The following is a 5,943-nucleotide window of genomic DNA, read 5'->3' as shown; positions in this document are numbered from 1 at the left end:
ACTAAAAACTACAGAAAACACATACTCAAAGATACAACACTCACAAATGACACATGCAGAAAATGTCACATCATGCCAGAAACTATATAACACATCACTTCTGGTTGCAAGCTCTTGGCACAGACAAATTATTTACACAGACAAAATCAAGTAGCAAATATAATACACCAAGAGCTTGCAAAGAAACACAAATTATGAGACATCCATGAGCCATACTACAAATAGATTCCACAGACAGTATTGGAAAACAGCACACACAAAATGTATTACGACAGAGAAATAATAACAGATAAAACAATTTACCACAACAGACTAGACATCACACTCATTGACAAACACAATAAAATCACATACATTATAGACATATCTGTTCCAAACACTCGCAATGTACAAAACACATACACTGAAAAAATTAGCAAGTACACAGAACTCGCCCAGGAAATAAGGCATCTGTGGAGGATGGAAAGGGTGCTTATTGTTTCTGTCGTTCTCTCCTGTACAGGTGTAATACCAGACAACAAGCCTGGGAATATTACAATTGAATAGAAATACATTACACTACAGAAGGCCACTATATTGAATACATGCCATATTAGGAAATTCCTGAATACAGACACTGACACACTTATTTAATTTTAGTTTTGTTTTGGTGGCTATGCCTTGACTCTGATCCGGCATAGTACACAGCCACCGGTATCAACCGAGTATAACCCACTAAATACTGTATAATAATATTTCAATAAAATTCTGTCATATTTGTAATTTGTAAAGAAAAATTTAACAATAATGGCAGTAATGTTAGAGATCAATGGGCTCATAATCATTGTAATTTAAATCAACTAAAACGAAATTTATTCCAATTATATTACATAATTTATCAGGTTATGATTCTCATTTAGGTAAAAGTCCATCCTTTCTACATGGAGCGTTTTTTTCTAATATTGCTCCCTTAAGACACCTCTTTAATAGACATGTCCTAAAACACAGAAATTTTTCGAGGCGACGCGTATAATAAGATCTATAAGCGAAAACTCGTCGGATTACTTACTGACTCGGCACGGTGGAAGCCACCATTGCTTAACCTTGTTCACATCGCGGAGTATCACATTGGACGGCGGACGATTACAAATCGTGTCACGTGATCTCGCTTCGCCGTCATCCAGTCACGTGACTGCGGTGCTTCGACGTTATTGGCACATAACTACAGCTCTGACGTGTTCCGGTCAACTATCACAGGTATCACGTGATAGACCGCGTTCGTTAATAGCGGTTGTTTGTAAATACAGTATTACAAAGAAAGAAAAAGATGGCGACGTCCGTAGTATCGACAGTATCGTGACGGCAGGATCTATAATTTTAAAATATGCGTTTTTATAGACAAAATTTTAAAAAAAGGTTTCCAATAGCATTTAAAGTAGTTACGAAAAAAACTCGAGACGACACTTACCACTTACATCACTGTGTGGGTAATATATATATACCCACACAGTGACGTGCGCTTTCACAATTTGTAATTTTTCATTCATAAAACCACATATTGGACACTAAAACAGAACTATCTGAGCCATAGAGCACGCCACGTTACCTCCTATGGTAAACTACGAGTACAAACACCCGTTGTTGTGTCCGACAAGGCGCTTCCCTCCAGAATGTAGAAACTAACCTTTATTGCTAACACGTGACTACTTCTTGGGGGCAACCCGAACTTTGCTCGAGTTACGCTTCCGTAACACCGTAACATTCTATAACGAAATTCACCAGTTAAGATTTGACAACGACGATTTATTTTTCGAGATTAATTTGTTAAAAAGAGAACATAATCAAATTATTTTAAAATTCAGATTAAATGCTTATAACTATAAATTTATTATCTATAATAAAGTCGGAATAAAAAAAAACTGATTGTTGCTTAACACGTTCAAAGTTTCAAAAAAACAGTAAAATCTTATAATTTACTCGAACAGCCTTAAATCCTTTCTAGAAAATTACTCTTTTTAAAAAGGAGATTTTATAGGAAAGAAAATGTTATTAAAACTTTTAATATTACTGTTAACGTTTAAACATTTAAGAAAGGAGTACAAACACAGCATTAAGGAACGCAAAACATTTATTATTATTAGCGAGGTTGCGGCCGAAGTTTTCATCTCTGAAATGTGAACGTCGAACGTCCAGCGCAGCTATCTTATAAGCGGCGCTCGACGTTCGACGTTCACGTTTTAGAGATGTAAACTTCGGCCTCAATCTCGCTAGTATATAATTTGATTTTTACATAAATATTTGCATATACAAGCAACTATAATGCAATTTCAAGACTCTCCATTTCGAAAACTGCACATATGAAGCATTTTCTTTTACTGTGTACACTCAGAAAATAACAATAAATTACACATTTTCAAGGATTGCTCGTAAGCAAAACTGCAAAACGTAGAGAATACATTGCATAATTCGTTGCAATCTACTTTGCAGATAAAATAAGTGTTATCGACATAGTAATTTACAGTGTGTGCATATATTTTGAGTCTTGCCATCCTTATTTCCGATCAGTTTTCAGGCCCGTAAATTGGCCGAAAACATTTATTGTGATTAAAGTTAGTGCTGGAAAGCACGAATGGTGTGTTTTGTTTTTTTTTTTTTTTTATCGTCAAGTCTCGGGTTATTAAAATGCCTTATATTCACTGTTATTGAATGCAGGAATATTTGAAATGTGTTTGGATTTATCCTATTAATAATTTTAAATGTTTATGTAATGGATAATCAAGATACTGTAAGTTATTTTATTTCGTTTTAACAATAGTAATTTTTACAAATGATATTTATGATAATTTTATATCATTTTAAGATATGTTTGATTTTAGTAATTATCCAAAAAACCATAAATTATATAATGAAAGTAACAAAACTAAATTAGGATATTTTAAAGATGAAACTTCATCAAAACCAATAAAAGACTTTTGCTCATTAAAATAAAAAATGTATTCTTACATTTATGAAAAAATAAAAATAAAATAAAGTGCAAAAGGAGATAAGAAATCTACTGTAAAAACTTTTAACCATGAAGAATATAAAACAGTTTTATTTAATAAAAAACTTTTAACACATTAGCAATATGGAATTGTGAGTAAAAATCATACAGTAACAACTTATATTCAAACTAAAAATGTCTCTCTTCCCATTTCAAACAATTGTTATAGAAGAATGGCTGGAAAATCATCATTATTTTTAAAACAAAATATATTGATCAATGCAAGTGTTATTGATAGAGGAGAAGGTGGTATCAGGGAACCCCAATTACATTATTGTGAATTGTAAACAAGGTATCATAACTAAACCAACATTTTTTGTGTAAAACGTACTGGTAACTATTAAACTAAATGCTCCTAATTGGACTTTTCGCAAATGTAACTATAAGTATGGTTTTTGAAGGTTTCTGTACAAAAAGTCAGAAAGTAAGCTTAGGGAAAATCGGGTGGTAATATGGAACCTTACTGTATATTTTCAAAAAATGCTTTAATGTATTCAAAAACAAATAGGAAAGTACAAAGAATGTTAAATAATTACAAAATTATTTACTCCAATGTATTTTATCGAAAAAATGCTTTTATAATAGAAAAATATGACCTCCATCAACAATATATATTCCAGCAGCTTTTTTTCGATATTGTCAGGAAGAATTGGCTTTCTACCTAGGGTCTTTTTCACAAATCGATCCGGAGGAATATCTACTTGCAAAGAGAGAGTTCGGAGGAGTTGGATTTCATATTAAAAGCACCAATGAGGTCCGTATTTCACGCATCGCCAACTTGAATTAACTTATGTCTGTCAAGACCAAACTTTAAAAAACGTGAATGTCACACAGATTGATATGTACCCCTAAGTCTCTGGAACGGAATACCTGCACCAGTGAACCTACAACTACACGATTGATATTTTAGAAATAATTAAATTCACTTACCATTCAAAACTTTCGAATTTCGAAAAACATAAATATGCTAATTCACTACGGACAACCATTTAACTGAAGTGAAACGGGTTTTCCCCTTGCTATGGATGTCTGCCCAGTGCAGTTCAGCCACAATTCGCTACAGTTTGCCTTTATTATCAGTTTGAAATGGAGGGGTTCCATAATACCTGCATGGCTCCATAATACCACCTTTTCCTCTACTGATTACAGAGGCAACATTGGAATTAGGGTTTTTTATTTCCCGGTCTTTTGCTTGTTCCGGAACAAAATTAATTATTTTTAACGTATACAAAATATCATGAAATCAAATGATGTAATTATTTTTCATTTTCTAAAGTAATTTAATTAATAGAGAGGTTGAGGCAGACGTTTTAAACGTGTAAACGTGTAGGACGGACGTTCGGTGCCACTTTCCCGTAAGCCTAGAAGTTTGACGATGGTGTTTGGAATGTCGAGCGTGATTCCACCGACTATCCAAACACCATTGTCAAACTTTTAGGCTTACGGGAAAGCGGCGCCGAACGTCCGACCTACACGTTTACACGTTTAAAACGTCTGCCTCAACCTCTCTAATACGTTCTGCAACCTCCAAAATCATGTTAATAATGCTGTGTAAGATATATATTAAATTATGTAATTAATATTAAATATACCTTTGAATTATGTAAAAATTTTCACAAATAGAAAAAATTTATTAAAGTTTGCTGGAAACTGCATACAAAAAAAATTCCGTTTGGATGTGACAGGTCTTTTTCCCCAGCTCTCGGCAGCTCCATTGTGGGTTAAATTTAATTTCGGGTTCAATCAACTTATAATTATATTGCTAAAAAGGCCCCCTTTGTGCCCACAGGATGGAAATATTTAAAAAATAGTATCTATTGAAATTTAGTACCCTTATAAACGCAAAGTAAACATTCTCGAAGAAATCACGTGTTAGAATTATAATATACAAATGTGTTTAATATAATTTACAAACTATTAATAAATGCAGTAACTGAGACTTTTGATTTATTTTAAAAAAGTGAAAATTTTAATAAAACGACGGGATGGCCGGGAGTAAGGAAAAAATACTGTACCGTCCTCCGCCCGGTGGACACTAAGAAGTCCTTTTTAGCAAGCCCATAGTGGGATCGGCCAAGCTTACAATGGGACGGCCGAATGATGAGTAACGGAGCTTACGGACCACCACCGAAAAATTCCTGGGATTTCTGTTCGGATTCGATCCCTGGTCCCCCAGAGCGAAGGTCGCCACCTTAACCTAAAACGATGTAAAGTCATCTCAAGTCGAAAACGTTACATTGGCTGCGTTCAGCAGACTCAACAATTCCTTCCTGAGCCGTTGAGTATTTATCTGCTGAACGCCCTTGACAGTATAGCGCTGTTTCGGAACATACTTGTTGTTTTGACGTCACATTATTTCATTATTTCATTTATGCTACTTTTCACTAGCTGCAACTGATCAATGATGGTTGCACCCATGAAAGAGAATAAAGTTGTTGTTGTTGTTAAGTTATGGCAACGCAACACTTAGGCGATCTGCCTAAGGGGATGCCTTCCGGGAGAACTTTTAAGGGAACTGGCTCCTATTTAGGCGTTACAGACTTGGATAAAATCCGGAAAACTCCACGTAGCCAGCCCGTCCTGGCGGGACGCGAACCCACCACCGAACTCCCGGAACGGAACCGCTTAGCCACTGGTGGGTTCTTTGCTCTGTTACAACTGTTGTGCCTGCTGTACGCAGCCATTATTGATCAGCCTAAATGAAAACACAACTAACATTATTCATATATATTAATTATAATAGATAAAATTAAAATATATATATATATGTGTGTGTGTGTAACGTTTGTAACACTTATTTATAATTGTCATAAGATAAAGATAAAAATTATAATAAAAAATAAATGCAAATACCTTCAATAAATAACATCACAAGAAAGATTAATGACCGTATTAGCGTCAATTAGAGCACTAAGTTCAGT

The 5,943-nt window shown here is 34.4% G+C and overlaps 1 pseudogene; it reads right to left on the bottom strand.

Moving 5' to 3' along the window:
• Positions 1-1,163, bottom strand: part of LOC111614731 — a 20,552-nt pseudogene extending 19,389 nt beyond the window's left edge.
• Positions 1,164-5,943: the final 4,780 nt, after the last annotated feature.

Source organism: Centruroides sculpturatus, unplaced genomic scaffold (assembly GCF_000671375.1).
Source record: "Centruroides sculpturatus isolate CEXI.00-Female unplaced genomic scaffold, Cexi_2.0 scaffold1423, whole genome shotgun sequence".
Taxonomy (NCBI): Eukaryota; Metazoa; Arthropoda; class Arachnida; order Scorpiones; family Buthidae; genus Centruroides; species Centruroides sculpturatus.
This window is presented reverse-complemented; position numbering and strand designations above follow the sequence as displayed.